This window comes from Dromiciops gliroides, chromosome 6, assembly GCF_019393635.1.
Source record: "Dromiciops gliroides isolate mDroGli1 chromosome 6, mDroGli1.pri, whole genome shotgun sequence".
NCBI lineage: Eukaryota > Metazoa > Chordata > Mammalia > Microbiotheria > Microbiotheriidae > Dromiciops > Dromiciops gliroides.
In genome coordinates this window covers 278,735,878-278,753,977 of record NC_057866.1, presented here as the reverse complement: position 1 = coordinate 278,753,977, position 18,100 = coordinate 278,735,878, and the positions used below count along the sequence as shown (strand labels likewise).

Genomic DNA, 18,100 nt, shown 5'->3' with positions numbered 1-18,100 from the left:
AGGAGTGAAAGTGAAAGGGGCTTTCAGTCAGAAGAAGCATGGGAGAGTGAGAGAGAGGAGGAACTGAGGGGGGATGCTAGAAGGAGACGCTACAGAGAAAGGAGAGGAAGTACTGAGAATTCTAGAATAAGGGGAGCTTACAGTGAAAGTGGAGGAGAGCTAGAGAAGCTGAGAGGTTGTGAGAGAAGAAGCACCAGGGAACTGGAGTGAAGGAGAAAAAGAGTGAAAGGGAGAGGATTGAGAAGGTTGGAGAGGACTGAAGATGAACCTGAGAGAGGCATGGCTGCAGGCCACCAGCAGTGACCAACACACCCTCAGGAGAGAGAGGGCAAATGGCAGGAGAGAAAGTGTAAAACACAATCAGGTGGTATTTCTCTTTGTATTCAATTCTAAGTTTGCTTCTTATGAATAAACCCTGCTTTGATTATTTTTTAAAAGGGTGTTTGCTTATCAGTATGAGAGGCAGTGGAGGAAGGGGCAGGCCCTTGCAGACTGACTTAGGCAGCTAATAGCCAGCTATAGCTTTACCAGCTAAAAGCAGTCAGATAGCCAGCCAGCAGTTCACAGAGTAGGCCCACTAGTTAAATTACAATAATTTTTACACAAATCTCAAGGGACCTCTGCTCAGTCTAAGCCAGGAGATTCCTCAGCTTTGTCCCTATATGTCCTATAACAAGCGCCAACAAATTGGTAGTCAACAGTGGTTGTGCTAGCAGTCCCCAGGCAAAAACATTGACTTCAAATAATAAAAGTATTGCCCTGGCATAGCTGAAAGAGGTGGAGAGGGAGTGTGGTATTGTACATCCATGATGCTGAGGTGCCCTATCAAACTGGAGGATGCTAACAGGGCAAGATGAGCTCAATGAACAGCCAGAAGCTCACTTTGGCCACAGCTTAGAGCTGGAGAAGGGGAGTCTTGTGTAATAAGGATAGACAGTTGGGTTTGGAATCAAAACTATGGTGGATTTTGAATACCAGGCTAGAGGAGTTTACATTTTGTCCTATGTACAATGGGAAGGTACTCCAGGAATAGAAAACAATTAAGAAGTAACTCAGTAGCAGGAGAGACCATTTGGATTAGAGTGCTGGATAGGTGAGATGTTAAGGCAGCTAGGTGGCACAATGGATAGAATGCTAGGCCTGGAGTCGGGATTCTGAGTTTAAATTCTACTTCAGGCACTTACTAACTGGGTGACCCTGGGCCAGTAACAGTTTGCCTTGGTTTCCTCAACCATAAAATGAGGATAATAATATCATCTACCTTCCATAGTCATTGTGAAGATCAAATAAAATGACATTTGTAATATGTTTAAAACAATGCCTAGCACACAGAAGCTACTCAATAAATGCATGTCTCTTTCTATGTAAGATGAGAAGAGAGAATAGAAGTGTAGGATGTAGAAATGATTCAACCTGGCAGAGGAGGAGGGTGGAGGGTGTCCATTAACCTTTAGATGAGGCCTGAGTTGAGGATGACTCAGAGAAGTCACCTGCTCATCTGACTCTAGAGTGAGTAGGGAGACAACTGTCAAAGCAGTCTTTGCTGACCTGCATTCATTCCATATCTGTCAGTCCATGCTCTAGGCAACAAGTGACCTCAAATAAAAAGCCCATGCATCTAACAACCAACCAATCAACAAACCTTTATTAAGTACCTACTATGTGCCAGACCGTGGACCTGCTGGGAAGTGATATAAAGATAAAAGAAGAGCCAGTGCTTGCCCTCAAGGTGCTCTAGGAAGAGACAAGTACCCTTACATTACCAGTGTAAGTGTGAGGTGACTCCACCTTTATGTAAGTATATGCAAAAGATATAGGAAATAAATTCAAAGTAGCTTGGCTGAGCTGGAGGACAGTTGGGAAGGGGGAACAGGGATCAGGGAAGATAACATGGAAGAAGTAGCATTTGATTTGGAATTTTAAAAAATGGGGAATTCTGAGATGTAGAGGTGGAAAAGAAAGGCATTGGAAGCAAAGGGGACAGTTTATGCAAAACATGGAGATAGGAGATTTAAGTGTTGCATTGAGGAGGGAGTTTGGTGACTCTAGAATGTGTGACTCTGGGTAAGTCACTTAACCCCAATTGCTTCACCAAAAAAGAAAGAAAGAAAGAAAGAAAGAAAGAAAGAAAGAAAGAAAGAAAGAAAGAAAGAAAGAAAGAAAGAAAGAAAGAAAGAAAGAAAGAAAGGAAGGAAGGAAGGAAGAAAGGAAGAAAGAAAGAAAGAAAAAAGAAATTGAATCTGCAGTGTTACAATTTTCTCCATTACTTTCTCAAGTCCAGACAATCCACAAAACAACAAACCCAGCCCGGAATTGTAGTTTGTCCATTTCTAAAGAATAGATGCCAGTCAACACCTTGCCTTTAGGAGGGAGGTGCAGTACTCCTGCATGCTCAGAATGAAATTACAATGTAATTGGAAAATATTTAACAAAACAAATAAGAATACCATAAAACACAGATTGCATTCTATTTTAAACTAAGTCAATATGTGGCTGGCCCTTCTATCTGAGTTTGACACCACTGCTGTAGGAGCATCTAAAAAGTGTCTAAAAAGCATCTGGTGGGGCAGCTCAGTGAGGCTGTGGATAAAACACCAGGCCTGGATACAGGAGGACCTGAGTTCAAATCCACCCTCAGACACTTGACCCTCAGACACTTTACTATAACCCTGGGCAAGTCACTTAACCCTCATTTCCCCACAAAAAAAAATTATTTAATTTTTTAAAAATAAAAAGTGTCTGGTCAGCCTTTCACAACATTCTTCTTGTGGTGTCAGAGAAATGAGAGCCCTTTATTTTCACTCACTTGACATGAGAACCACCATTTCAGCACAAGCCTCCATTTCAATAAATGTTCTGGTCTGCTCAATCCCTTTGCTTGTGTAAAGATACCCAAAGGATAGGGCCCACCCAGTCTAAGACCCCTGAGGCTAAACACTGCCTAGCTGACCAGAAGGGCTCTATCCCCTCCCTTGGAGTACAACCTACTGCCTCCAAAACCAGGGCTGCATTGGTTACAAACCTGATGTGACTGTCCAGAGAAGGGGACAAATGGGAGGGGACAGAGAGAGAAATGCTTCACTGCTAATGGAGCAGCAAGTCATCAAAGCTATCTTTCCACTCTTCAAAGTTTGCTTTCTTCCAGGATGTACCCAAAGCCCAAGGAATAACTTTCTCAGGGAAAAAAAAATGTTAAATTGAATTTTTCTTTCTTTCATAATTCTGTTGGGAAGGTGTCATTTCTGCCTCTTACTCTGAATGGTGGCTGGTTCTTTGTGCTCAATAAATGTTAAATTATGAATCATAATAAATGCCCATAAAGCCATGAGAGAAAAATGTTGCTGAATGCACATGAATTTATTGATTCAATTTCCACAGCACTTTCTCATTGAAGAGAACTTTATAAACCTGCCCTTATAGGATGCTGGCAGGATGAGCAAAATCTCAGAGAAAGTTAGAAAGGGAATCTTGGGAATTGGAGAATAGAGAGGAAGAGTTTTCGAAAATACAAAACAAACAAACAAAAAAAAAGAAACCTGCCTTTAAGAAAGACTTGTGAATGTGTTAAACTAGATCAATCATTCAATCAATGAACATTCATTAAGCTCCTACTATGTGCTAGGCACATGGGAATGGAAAAGGTGACTATAGGCAGCTGCCATTCAACTAGTAGGATACAACACAGTCTCTGATGAGCAGATACAGAATATGTACAAAGTACACAGGCAGTGATGAAGGCTGGAGGGAGAGGGCCCAAACAAACAACTGGGGGAATCAGAAAAGGACTTGGTGCTTGAGATAAGCACTGAAGGACCTAGAAGTTTCAAGAAACCAATGAGAAGGGAGGACATTCCATGTATAAGTCAGAGTTGGGAAGTGGAACATCCAACAAGAAGAAGCAAGAGACCAAATTGACTAGAATGGAGAATTTGGGAAGGTCTGGGAGAGATAGGCTGGTGGTAGCAGGAGAGATCCATGGTGCATAGATGAGTTACTGGAAAAAAAAGATTTATCCCTGAAAGGTCTGTCCTATCTCTGTCAATGCCAATAAAGAGACAACCTAGAGACCCTGAAGTAGACTTGTTGTTTAGTCACAAAAACCCTGAATCTTGGGACAGTGCACCCTCCACCCTGAAAGCAGAGCCCCACTTTAGCAAAGAGTTAAATGTCAAGAAGTAGGCTGAAAAAATGAGCAAATAAGAGAAAAATTCTGACCAAAGAAAGTTACTATGGTACAAAGAAGATCAAAACACACACTGAAAAGAAGACAACAAAGTCAAAGTTCCTACAAAGACTCCAAGAAAAATACGAATTGGGCTCAGGGGGAAATGGGAAGAGAAATGAGTGATGCAAGAAAATCAGGAACAAAGAGTCAACAGCTTGGTAAAGGAGACACAAAAAACACTGAAAAAAATAATGCCTTAAAAATATGTTGTTTAAAATGACTAGTCCAAATGATAAAACAGGTACAAAAAGCCTATGAGGAGAAGAATGCATTGAAAAGCAGAATTGGCCAAATGGAAAAGAGGCACAAAAAAGAAAAAAACTCCTTAAAAAATAGGATTGACCAAATTGAAAAGGAGGTATGAAAGCTCACTGAAGAAAATAATTCCTTAAAAATTAGAATTGAGCTAATGAAAGCTAATAACTTTATGAGGAATAAAGAAACAATAAAATAAAACCAAAAGAATGAAAAATAGAAGGCAATGTGAAATATGCCATTGGAAAAAAAGAATGGACCTTGAAAATAGATCCAGGAGAGATAATTTTAAAATTATTGGACTACCTAAAAGCCATGGTCAAAAAAGGAGCCAAGACTTCCAGAGAAAGAACTGATATTAATTGAACACAGACTGAAGCATGATAGTTTTTTATTTTATTTCTTTAATTTTTCCCTTTTATTGGAGTATTATTATACAGAATAGCTAATAGTGAAATGTTTTATACAATTGAACATGTATAACCTATAACTGATAGCTTACTGCCTCAAGGAGGGTGGAAGAAAGGGGACAGAGAATTTGGAACTCAAAACTAAAAAAAAAAATAAAACTCAGAAGATATGTCTTCTTGACTCCAGACCCAGTGCTCTATCCACTGCACCTCCTAGCTATACCAGTTCAGCCAATAAAGAGATAACCTAGAGATTCTAAGGTAGAGGAGGTTTCCAAATGAAGGAATGAAATGGAATGGCATATTTGAAGGAGTAGGATTTATATGGTTACTTTGAAATTAGGCAGCTAAAAAGAGCAGAAAAGAGATTAATCCAATGAGAAAGCCAAGGAAGGGGCTATGCTCTTCATTTTGGTATCTCTTTAGAGAAACATATTTTAGTTTCAATTATGAATTATGCACTCTTTATTTTCCATTTTATTTATGTGGCCCCTTATTTTCAAGATTTCCTCTTTTGTATCTTCCTTAATATGCCCTTTGTAACTAATCTGGGTATGTGAAATAGTCAAAATAGCTTATTTCACTCAAAGTGGTACTTGAAATAATATTCCTATTACTGTATACAAAGTTCACTTGGCTTTGCTCATTTTGTTCTACTTATTAGTCTTCTATATATTCTATATATTCTATTCTATATAGAGAATCTATTGTATAATCTATAGTATGGTATATAGAGAATAATATATTCTATATTATTCTATACATAGTCTATATTTTTAAATTCACATTTCTTTCTCATACTACTTGATAATAAATGTTTTCAAAGTTACATTTCCTCTGAGGATTGTGCATCCCCCAAACATGGTATGTTCTCTCATCATCATTTTCTTTCATGTAGCCTTTTTAAAAAAATAATTAATTCATTAACTCATTCAAGATGTTGTTATTAAGTCTGAATTAAGATGTATATTTTTATGAAGTACTATTTTATTGCATTATCATCTTTAAAGAATGTGATTAGTATTTTTTACATTTATTTATAATTTTTTATGCCTTGTAGGAAGATATGAAAAGATATGACCTGGAAGAAATGGACTCTTTTTGTAGGTGAATTTCCCCTAGAGACATTGAAGAAGTCTTGTTTTGGTGTTTTGAGTGAGTGACATAAAGACTTATGCCTTAGGAAGCTGATTTGTGATAACTGGGTGCAGGGTAGATTGGAGAGGGAAGGGTCTCAAAGCCCTGTGGTCAATTAGTCAATGAATTACAATAGCCAGGTGAGAGGTGATGAGGCCTTCAGCTTGGGTCATGGACATCCAAGTATCCAAGAGAATGGATACATGAAATGACCTGTAAGTAGAATCCACTCAACTTGTTTGATTGAGCTGGAGAGATTTCTTTATCCCCAGAGTTTAGCATAGTGCCTGAAACATAGCTGGTACTTAATCAGTATTTAGTGACTAAGTCACTGACTGCAAAATCTCCACTAAGTATGCAGGAGAATTATATTTCTCCCTTCCCTCTCCAACATGATAGAAACCTCTCCATCCTCAAATTATTCTGTGGTTACTTAGTTACTTATATATCCAGGTTTCTACACTCTCATATGCATCACTTATGGCCCCACAATAGAATGACATCTCCTTGAGATCAAGGACTCTCTCCTTTCTACCTTTTTATCTCCAGTTCCTGGCACATAGAAGGTGCTAAACCAATGTGGCTCAAAATGAATGAAGCTGAGATGAATGCTCCTTGTAGGCTAGGTACAGCCTCCAGGGAAAACCTATGGGCCAATATGGACAAAAATTGTGCAAGATGGGAAGCCATGACTGGAGTTGCAATCTGTTCCATGGGAGGAGGTGCCCACATTGATGAGACCATATATATGTTGAATAGATTTATAAATTTTCAGTTAATTTTGTAATTTTTAGTACTTTTTGAAAATTATTCTAATGATTTCACATAAAAGTGATGAATGAACATTTGAAATCAAGGGTAAAAAAGGGCAACTTAAAATGAGCCAATGACCAATTAAATGACTAAAGCCAATATTTCACTTAAGGTTATTTTACTCTGAACATGAGTGTCCAATGAATTGAATTAGAAGAATTCACCAATACCACTCATGAAAACACTGGATTTCTTTGTAGTGTGCTCACATAATTCCCATACAGAAAAAGCATACACATTTCTTACAGCAATGGTCTTGGCAATTCTTCATGTCATAAAAATTTCATGGAGCCCTGTACTTGCCTTTTTCTGTATGTGGACAGTTTGACAATAACAATCCATTCCTTTGCATCAGATTTCAGTTCACTAAAAGAAAATGGTTCTCTTCCCTTACATGAAGAGTGGAGATTAATCACAAGAACCTAAAAGAAAACACATAATTTGTCATCTATTTACCATTTATGGTGTCAGTTCATAACCAAAAACAGACTTATTTAAATGTCCCCAGAAATTGCTTTTGCAATTTTGGAAAAGAAAACAGGAGTAAGATGTAACATTTAATGTTATTGAATGAATTGAGTTATTTTTCACATTTCACATTTCACATTTCACAATCAAACAATGATTCAAAACAGCACCTTTTGAAAAGTAAGAGTCTCCTAGTGATACTACCTCTTGTCACTCAATCTCAGAAGAATAGAGGTGAAGTTCAGAATAATGAAATAAGGACATGGTCTGTGTGAGCAGGTAGTAGCACATTTCTGAGATGATGTGTGTGTGTGTATGTGTGTGTGTGGTATAGGTGAGGGTGTACCAAAAATGCCACAAAAAGCTTATTAGCAAGATCATGCATAACTAGACAATGAACGGAGCAGATACTGTTAACAGAGCAAAAGATGGCAGATGGACAGTGTCAGGGCTGCATTGGTATCCCTGAGAGATTACAGGAATCAAGTAAAGGATAGCCTCCCACTTTTGGAAGGAAAGACCTCATAGGTGTCCCCAAATTTGTAGCAGCACTTTTTTGTGTCTGAAAAGAACTGGGAACAAAGCCCACCAATTAGGGAATGGTTTTCTTCTTGCTTATTGTCTTTTATGAATTCGTGGTCTTATATTATTCTCTTCTTGCCTCTAGATGACACCTATGCTTTCCTCCACAATTAAGCATTATAAATTTTTGTGGGTAGTTTCCCCCCTTCTCCCTGCAGTTTCAGCTTACAGCCTTGTAAACCAGATTCACATGGCTCCATATTTTTGTTGGTCCTTGATAGGTAAGTGTGCTTTATCCCAGACCAAGAGCCTATTATTTCTATATTGTAGACCTATGGAAGTCCATGTCCCATTCTCAGATGGGCTCATTTTATCAAGTTCTTTATTTCTCAAACTGCCTTAATCTCTCATTATTCTCCTACCATCCATTGACAGTAATGATTAAAACCCTACCTGTGAATTTAGCTAAGGCTCTTCATTTTTTGGCCCATGATTCCATTGTCCTTTGCAATAGAATATGAATTCTTCCTGATGGATTCACTTTTCAAAAACATGTGGATCGTTATCATCAGGTTTTATTAACTTTGGATACTCTCTGTCCTGTCTTGGACAAATGCCTTGGGGAGCTAGCAGACCCCTTATTGTTTATGATATGTTGATAATTAGCTACCTCTTCAAAAAGTCATTATCTACTATGACTTCCCTCTTCTTCTGACCATTACTAGATGGCCACTCCCTCACATACTGGCATCTGTGGTTGGCCCTATCATCCCTTGAAATATAAAAAATCTATTTCCTATGAGATGGTTCAGCTTTCTCCCTGGAAGATCATCATATGTATTACTCAGATCCAAGTGTTCACTGGTCTTTCTTCCTCTCAGTGTCAATTTCTTCATATATAAAATGAGGGAATTGGATTAGATGATTTGGGATTACATAGCTTTCAGTTCTAAACCTAATCTAAATCGAGGATCCTAACTTTTTTCAGATTGGAAAATGGAGAGTTAGAGAAATGCAAAGTTCTTCTGGTTGGGTCTCTGGGCAAAGAAGACAAACTCAGCTAAATTCAAGAGAATTCTGCTTTGTCTAATCACTCCTCAGCTTCTTCTATAAGCAAAGAAGATCTTAACAAAATTCTTCATATTGATTCTCAGGGAAACAGAGAAGCCTAGCTGGCTCCTCTCTCAACAGGATTCTGCTTTGTTTAAACAGCTCAAAATCCCTTTGTTTCTCCCTCTCAAACTAGACTGCGCAGTAGAGAGCTACCAGGAACTTCTAAAAGGCTTTTCATCTCTCACCCTATAAATGACACAAGAAATTGATAGCTCAAACTACAGTAGAATCCAATGAGGTTCCCAGAAATTGATCCAGAATCTTTTTAAACCAAGATACATGCCAATTCACCTTGTTTAATCAGCAGGTTCCCACCACAGCAGATGTAGCCTTCTTGTCACTTGTCTCTCCTGCTGGATTCTTAATTGTTTCTGATGTCCTAAATCAGAATCTCCTGGTTGTTAATGTCTCCTCTTTCCCTTAGGAGGAAAAAGCCAAGAAATGCTTCTTTCTGTAGTCATAAACTCAGTAGCCCTTATTTATTTCTCATACAGGCTCCAAGCAGTTATTCTCTTTATAATCTTTTCAGTTAACATCTTTAGAACTCCAAACACAGGCATATGAAAATCAGCTGTGGAGCCACAATGTCCTTCCACCTCAGTCTTTTCTCTGACCTCAAATTAGGCCCTTCTGAACATTCATCAGAGGAGTAGTTTTCTGTATGGTTTTCCTAACAGTCTTTGTCTGCACATTTTTTATCTGTGAAAGTTGGTATCTTCACACTTAGGGATTTTGTTTGTTTGTTTTTGTTTTCTTTTAAATGACTTGCCCAGGATCACACAGCTCCAAGTGTTAAACATCTGAGGCTGGATTTGAAATCAGGTCCTCCTGAATCTAGGGCCAATGCTTTATCCACTGCACCACCTAGCTGCCCCTACACTGAGGTTTTAATGATTTTTTCACCACAAAAGATCTTTTTCTGCCCCTTTCAGGAACCAAACTGTTCACATATGAATGAGGCAGAAATTTAAGTATGAAAGATTCCATTCACCATAATAATTCATCCGAGTAAAAAGGTGCACATCCAGCCCTTTCTTCTTTTCCTCTTGGATTGTAGACCAATTTGCAATTGGTGTATACATAGAATTTACTGGGCAGTGGCAGGAATACAAGCATAGCATACTCGCTGTAGTTCTTTGCAACATTTTGCCTTTCCTCCACATTTACTTAAAGTCATTTAGTCATTTGTCTCTGACTCTAGGCTAACTTGTTTGTTATGTCTGTTTGCTGACTGGGGTCTTGGGTCAACCAAGGCTTAATTTATTTATGGTGAAATTCCAGCCTTTTCTCCCAATGGAATGGTACTCTTTGCCACATTGGCTTTGTGTTATGCTTATATTAATACATATTTTAATACATATTATACTTATATTTAGGACACCACTTATAGTGGTACATTCCTTCTATGTCTTATACAAGTAGCAAGCAATTCACCAGAAAGAATCCAACGATCAAATGTGGCCTAGTTATTCATCTTGCTTTCCCTTTCTTCCTTCAACAAACAACATTTAACTCCTTCCTTTGTTCCAGAAACCAAGCTAAGTGCTGGGGATAGAGGGACAAACATGTGGTCCCTCTCCCTTAAAGAGTTCCCATCCTAATGGAGGAGGCAATGTGCAAATAGCCAACCATCCAAGATATATCTAATGAAAATGGAAGGTAATCTCAGGGAAGGCACCAGCAGTGAAAGTAAAAGACAAGAGGGCAGCTAAGTGGTGCAGTGGATAGAGCACTGGCCCTGGATTCAGGAGAACCTGAGTTCAAATCCAGCCTCAGACACTTGACATTTATTAGATGTGTGACCCTGGGCAAGTCACTTAACCCCAATTGCCTCACCAAAAAAAAAGAAAAGAAAAGAAAAGGAAAGGAAAGAAGGGAAGATTTGAGTTGACTCTCAAAGAGAAGCCAGGAGGTAGAAAGGAGAAAGGAGGGAATTCCCAGCAGGGGAGCATGGGGAAATCCCTGTTTAAAGGTACAGATGCATGAGATGAAATGGCTCACAGGGAACATCAAAAAGGCTAGTGTCACCAGATCGGAGAGTACTTAGAAGGGAATAAAGAAGAAAGGGCTGGAAAATGTCAGAAGAAGCCAAGTTGTGAAGGGCTCAAAATGCCAAAGAGAGGACTTTATATCTATTCTTAGAACTAATGGGAGTAGGGGGTGACATGGTCAGATCTATGCTGTAGAAAAAGAATTTTGTAAGAGATCTCTTTATACCTCCCTAACCCCTTCTCACTTCATCCTCCCTGAGAGACATGGACTTTTTCTTTTCTTTCTTCCTTCTCTTTCCTCCCATCCCTTTCTTCCTTTCCTTTCCTTCTTTTCCTCCTTCCTACCTTCCCTTATTCCTTCATTCCTTTCTTCCTTTCCTCCTTTTTTCTCCTTCCTTTCTTTCCTTCCTCCTTTCTTTCTTTCCTTCTTCCTTCCTTTCCTCCTTCCTGACCACTTTCTTTACTTTATTCTTTCCTGCCTTCCTTTCCATTGGCCTTCTTTCCTTTCCTCTTTCCTATATTCCTTCCTGCCTTTCTTCTTCCATGCCCTCTTTTCCTCTCTCTCTCTCCCTTCCTTCTCTCCTTTCCAACACTCTTATATTAGTAGAGGGAATTTTCACACTTTGAATTCTCCCACAGACAAAATCACCCATCCCTCACAGAACACAGGGCTCTACATATAGAAGTTGTCTCATGAATGTTAGTTAAATGTTAGTTGAATGAGTGACTAAAGATATAATAAAGAGGTTATAGAAGCATTTTCATCAGGTAATTAGAATAAAATGTCCAACATATCTCTCTTCCCTTACTGCAAATCCTTCCTCTGCTAAAAGTAAGGGAATTGTTATATTTATGCCAACAATATCAGTATAAATTATATGAAACTTGAAAAATGCATGAAATAATGGACACTCATGTCTCCTGGTGGGAGCTCATAATTGATTAATATGGTCCAATGAGGCATTTTTAAGAAGAAAAGAAAGAGACTCAAATGTTTTGATAACCCCAAGGCTGCCATTTCAATGCATGAAGTGTAAACACAAATACACTGTAGATGAAAGAGATGGGGATTTTATTGCGTTTTTTTATTGTTGTTTCTTCTGGATTAATAATTCTAATACTTAAAATCACAGGATGGAAGGGTATAAGACACTTTTGTTCAGTCATTTCTCAGTTGTGTCAAACTCTTTGTGACCCCATTGAGGGTTTTCTTGGCAGAGATACTGGAGTGGTTTGCATTCCCCTCTCCAGGTAATTTTACAAATCAGGAAATTTTGGGTCAATTAACTTTCACAGAGTCACACAGCTAGTAAATGTCTGAAGCCAGATTTGAACTCAGGAAGATGTGCTCTATGTACTATGGTGCCCCCTAGCTGCCCTAGAAGAGACCTTAGAGATCACCTGGTCCCTCATTCCTACTCATGTCCCAGAGGTGAAGTAATTTGTCCAGGATCATCCCCCTGGTAAATGTCAAAGATAGGTTTCAAACACAGGTGTCCCTCCTTCCTAGACTGGCACTTTTCTACCATATCTCATTGCCTCCAAATGGACTCATGGAAAAGAGGCAATTGAGTTCATAAATCCATATTATGAAAGATATAAAGTTAAAAGTCAAAAAGTAAATTGGCAATGTTCTCAGAGTCTGCTGAGTTTTCTTTTATTAATAATAACTTTGGATTTATGGGAACTATCTCATTTGAGTTTAAAACCAATTAAAGCTTTCACTTACTAATTCCTTATAGTGCCCTGGCTTCATTTTAAACTTAATTCATTTTTCTTTCACTTCTTTCTTTCATTTTTGCACAACATATAAATTCTGAATAATATTCAAATCAATGAAAGACAATAAGGAATGATTTGAATTCAGTTCAATTTGACAAGCAGTGAGTAAGCCATGAACCTACTTTGAAGGGAACACCCAGTACAGTCCTGGAGGAAATACAAAGTTTGGTTGGGATGGTTTCTCCATGTCTTGGAAGAAATACATAACCAAAGATGTTTTAAAAAATAAAAAGATGAGCAGCTAGGTGGTACAGTAGGTAAAGCACCAGCCCTGGATTCGGGAGGACCTGAGTTCAAATCTGGCCTCAGACACTTGACAGTTACTAGCTGTATGACCCTGGGCAAGTCACTTAACCCTCATTGCACCACAAAAAAATAATAGAAATAAAAAGATGGGCCAGTCAAATGGTGAGAGTGACTACCAGGTGCTCCATCAGTATCCACAAAAATGTTCAGACATCCAGAAGAAGTCCCAAAACCTCAAGTAGGCCCAGTGTCTGTGAAGGATGTATGGAAGAACATGGATGAGAGTTGCATAAGAGATAGGCAGGTAAAGATTAAAGGAAAAGATGAAGGAAGTTAGGAATTCTAAAAAGGAGTCAGGAATCAAGAGACTATTCCAGGAATGGGGGTGGGGGCAGCTTCTACACTGGCACAGAGATGGGTAATGGAGTTTGGGAAATGAGGGGTGAATGTCAAAACCACTTTGGCTGGACCAAAGGGTACACAAAGGGGAATAACGTACAATTATTCTATAAAGACAGAACACAGGTGAGAGCCATGTTATAAAGGAGTTCAAATGCCAAGCAAACAAGTCTACACTTGACCTGAGAGGTAATGAGGATGCCATGGAGTTTATTGAGCAAGGAATGATGTGGCTAGACATGTTTTGGAAGTGTATAGAGGATTGATTGGAGAAAGGGGAAGACTTAGGGCAGGGAGACCAAACGGGAGGCTATTGAAATAGTTCAGGTGAGAGGTTATTACCTTATTAGGCCCTTATTAGGGCCCAAATTATATTTTGTAATCCTACAAAGGAGTAGAGTTGGAGAAGATTTTTCCAATTTTAGGGTGATTATTGCCGTTTCCTAAAGAACCAAACAATCCATCAGCTAATCCATCAGCTAAGTGTGAGGCTAGAAATGATAGATATTCAGAAACAGTAATTGCTATTAGGAGTACAGCTATGGGGGCAGCTAGGTGGCGCAGTGTATAAAGCACCAGCCCTGGATTCAGGAGGACCTGAGTTCAAATCCGGCTTCAGACACTTGATGTTTACTAGCTGTATGACCCTGAGCAAGTCACTTAACCCTCATTGCCCCACCAAAAAAAAAAAAAAAAGAGTACAGTCAGTTGAACAGAGGAAGAGCTTAGAAGCAGAGCATCAGAGCAAAAGCCCACAGGACTGACTAGTCCATGAGATGTCATACTAACACATGAGGTGTCAGACAATACTTCACAGTATGAACCACCTCAGCTTGCAGAGGCAATACCCATTCAACACAAAACCGAGGTTCATAAAGGAACTTCTATGGACAGTTCCTAAGACAGGAAGAGGATGCCAAATTCTATTGTCCCAGAATTGTAAAATGTCTAGGCCATATGTACAACAAACTTACCCTCTCCTACCACATGTTCTTTCCTCTCTGGGACTTCAGATGTGCACATACTCTCCCCACAGGCACTAAGTACATTAGTGGAAGAGTATAATTGAGGTTTATGGGTGGAATGTTATATAAATATTGTGTTTTGTTTCCCTTTTCTTGAAATATTTTAAGGTTAAATTAATATTATTGGCAGATTTGCTAGTAGGAAATACACTGTTGAGGCTCCTGAACTATAACATCAGTGGATACTGTCATTCACAAGGGTCACACCTAGGACCCTGAGAATTAGAATAGTGGCCATTTGGCTCTCCTTCAGAAAAATACCCCAACTTCCAGAAGTGGTAGGGGTGTGTGTAAGAGAGACAGAGAGAGAGAGAGAGACAAACAGAGAGATAGAGAGAGATACAGTCAGGAGAGAGGTGGAAGTTATTGTCATGTCCAGGCTCATATGTGTATGAGCATGTATACCTCTTGAATATATTTGTATAAGTGTAAAGATAGAGAAAGATAAATGATGTCTAGATATGAATATAAATATAGATATAGCTATATGATAAGAGGCAACATGGCTTAGTGACTTAGTTTCTTAGAGCTAGGAATTACCTGAGCTGAAGTATTGCCTCTAAACCATACTGACTGTTTGACCCTGGTAACTGTGTGAGGATTGTTTAACAAATGTTCTTAATCCTCTAGGCATTGCTGTTGCTTCTGCTGCTGATGATGAATGATAGCAACAACAATAATAACTAACATGTATATAGTGCCTACTATGTGCCAGTCACTGTCCAAAACACTTTAAAATTATTATTTCATCTAAAATTTTAATAAGAGAAAACTGAGGAAAACAGAGGTTAAAGGGACTTGCCCGGAGTCACACAAATTTATGAGGCTGTTTTTTCATTGAGGTCTTCCTGATTCCAATCCCGAAGCTCTATGTACTGCACCACTGTAAAACTGGACAATTAGGTGGCACAGTGTATAGAGTGTTGGACCTGAAGTAAGGTAGACTCATCTTCCTGAATTCAAATCTGTCCTCAGACACTGACTACCTGTGTGACCCTGGGCAAGTCACTTAATCCTCTTTGCCTCCGTTTCTTCATCTGTAAAATGACCTAGAGAAGTTATGAACCACTCCAGGCATGGAGAGATGTGGGACCTTGTTAAATCTCCCCAACCTGTGGAAATGAACAGCAGATTCATACTCTACCTTTGCTTCTCTGCCTAGATATTTTCCTTCCTTAGCTTTGGGTCTCAAACTCTTGAGGATGAAGCTGTAACTTTAACAAATGAGGAAGCCTCCCTTGGGGCTAAGCTTCTGCCCTGGGATCAGCCTCTAGATGGAGAAAATAGCTCTGGTATCCTTCCACAGCCTCCTCAAGGTCTTAGCTAACCACCATCTTCCTGGGGCACTGAGGCTACAACCTGACTCAAGACCCTGCATTACATGAAGAGGCTTTATAAAGCATATGCCACCAAGGAAGGAAGTCGTAAGCCTGACAGAAGTCACCTCTGCAACACTGGCCATCTCTTCACCCCATTTGCCCAGCATCAACAGCCCTCTTGGGACCAAGCCACAGGAGTCCTTCGATCAATGGATCTGCTGCTTAACCTGGACCATCTTCCTGCCCTTGAACATTTCCTCAAATCTGTTTTGCTAGACTTTAAACAACTCACTTTCTTCTTGCATCATTAAGTGCATGTACCACCTAGTTGTAAAGGAGTCTGAATGTTCCAGCCCATTTTGTTTCAGATCACCAAACTCCTTCACTCTTGAAATACAGTCTGAATTTAGAAACAAAATATCACAAGTAGATTGAAATAGATTTCACCACTTTGCTTCAGCCTCCAGTTCCTTCCAACAAGAGAAACAGCCACATAACTGTGAATTTTACTTGTCTCAAAAATGAACAGAATCCAGTGCAGGATGAATTATTTAACATGGCCATATTAATTGGGCCCATCACCAAGGAGTGTATCTGAATGGCACAAGTGCTCAGGCTTACCACAGATAGAATTCCCATAGATACAAAAGAAGGCACCAGCTATCTCCTGACCAGAGAGATCTTTTTCTCTATTCTATGAAAGAAGAGCTAACTCAGGGTAATAAATCTTTCCATCACCAAAGAGATGAAGAAATTGGAGACTCCAAGGAAAGAGACCCACAATTCCCATTTCTTACACCCATGAGTAAGTAGTTCAAGTGGTTTCTGTTTCCTGAGAATGAGTGAGTGTGGGCTCCTTGACCTTAGCCAGCTAAAGTGGGACATACTGGATTCTGGCACAACATAGATGTAATCCTTGATACTGCAAGGGTCATTGTCCCAGTCTTGCTGGGTATCACAATGATTTTCCCATCCATACCTGGAAAAAAATAAAATCTATGAGAAGAAGAAGAAGAAGAAGAAGAAGAAGCTTTTGACATGACTGAAATGACCGAACAACCACAATACTATAAGACTTTAAGAGAAGAAGCTCATGTACATTGGTACAAGGAGCATCCTCTTTCTGGATTCCTTATACCAATACAATCATAGTTCCCATCCATATCTCTCTATAAATGAATGAATGAAAAAATGATGTTAATACATGTGAGGTATTTTGCAGGTATGTGTAAAACATAAAAATGCTCACTATTATGTATGTTCTATGTTTGTTTGCATATGTTTATCTCCCAAATTCTTCCTGTTGCATTTTAATGCTATTTTCTCTTTATCTACCTTCAACAGAGACAATACTTTGAATGCTTTTGATTCTAAGACCTCTTTATGTGCCTACCCTTAGCCATGATGGAATCTTGCTGACCACCATATGCTTTAAGAGAATATATATTTGAACTGCTTGAGTATTCCATTTTATCCTGTCAAGATAAAACTGAAAAGATTTGAACAAACCCTTAAAAGTTTTGCAGATTCGACTTGGGTAATATGGAGGCTAAATAAAACACGTTCAGGATGGACTTCAGCCATTCTCCTACCAACAGCATAAGGGCAATGGTGAACCTTTCCATTTTTGCTTATAACTATATCTAGGTCCTAGATATTTGTGTTGTGTGAGGGAGGATTATTTTACAAATGTTCAATGCTTGACTTCTTTAGGGCAAAGAGAAGGCAGCTTTAGGATTCTGTAAAAGTATCAACCCTTTGAGCCAAGCAAAGAGCTATACCTAAGGGAAATTCCATGAGGACTCCACAACAGGAGAAAAGGACTTCTATCCATCTAGGAGCTATAAGTTGCCACTTAACCACAGATGTTCTCTAAGTTTGAGCCCAAATCCCCTAGATTCTGTATATGTGGAAGAATATGAATTACACTTTGGCTTGGAGGGGGTGGGGAAGGGAAGGTGAATGTTTTCTTTTAAAGCAACTTTTCTTTACTATGTTACTAGATGGCCATTTCTAAAAGCTATTAACTCTAGTTGGCTGGCAATCACTGGGGATCACAATGAATGGGGGCTCATGAGCAATAGCACTAGAAACTTCTCAGCCCTTCAAAATTACCCCCGGGATTCTGAGTGGAGGAGTAGCCAGCCACCCTGTCGGGACTCAGCCTGCTAGTTCAGTGTGAATTGAGAGAGTAAGGCCAGAGATAATCCTATGAACAATTGCCTCTGGATCCTGCCTTTTAGATGTAGCACTGTCCTTGCCTGTGTAAAAGACACCTCAGCATATGGGACAGCCTTCCTGGAAGCTTAATTATCACTGAGTTGGGTTACAGAAAATCTAGAATGAGAGTTTCTTGAGCTTTACCAAATAAATAACAGAACATTGAAAGAAGTGC

The 18,100-nt window shown here is 39.2% G+C and overlaps 1 pseudogene; it reads left to right on the top strand.

Moving 5' to 3' along the window:
- Positions 1–16,335, top strand: part of LOC122732322 — a 33,191-nt pseudogene extending 16,856 nt beyond the window's left edge.
- Positions 16,336–18,100: the final 1,765 nt, after the last annotated feature.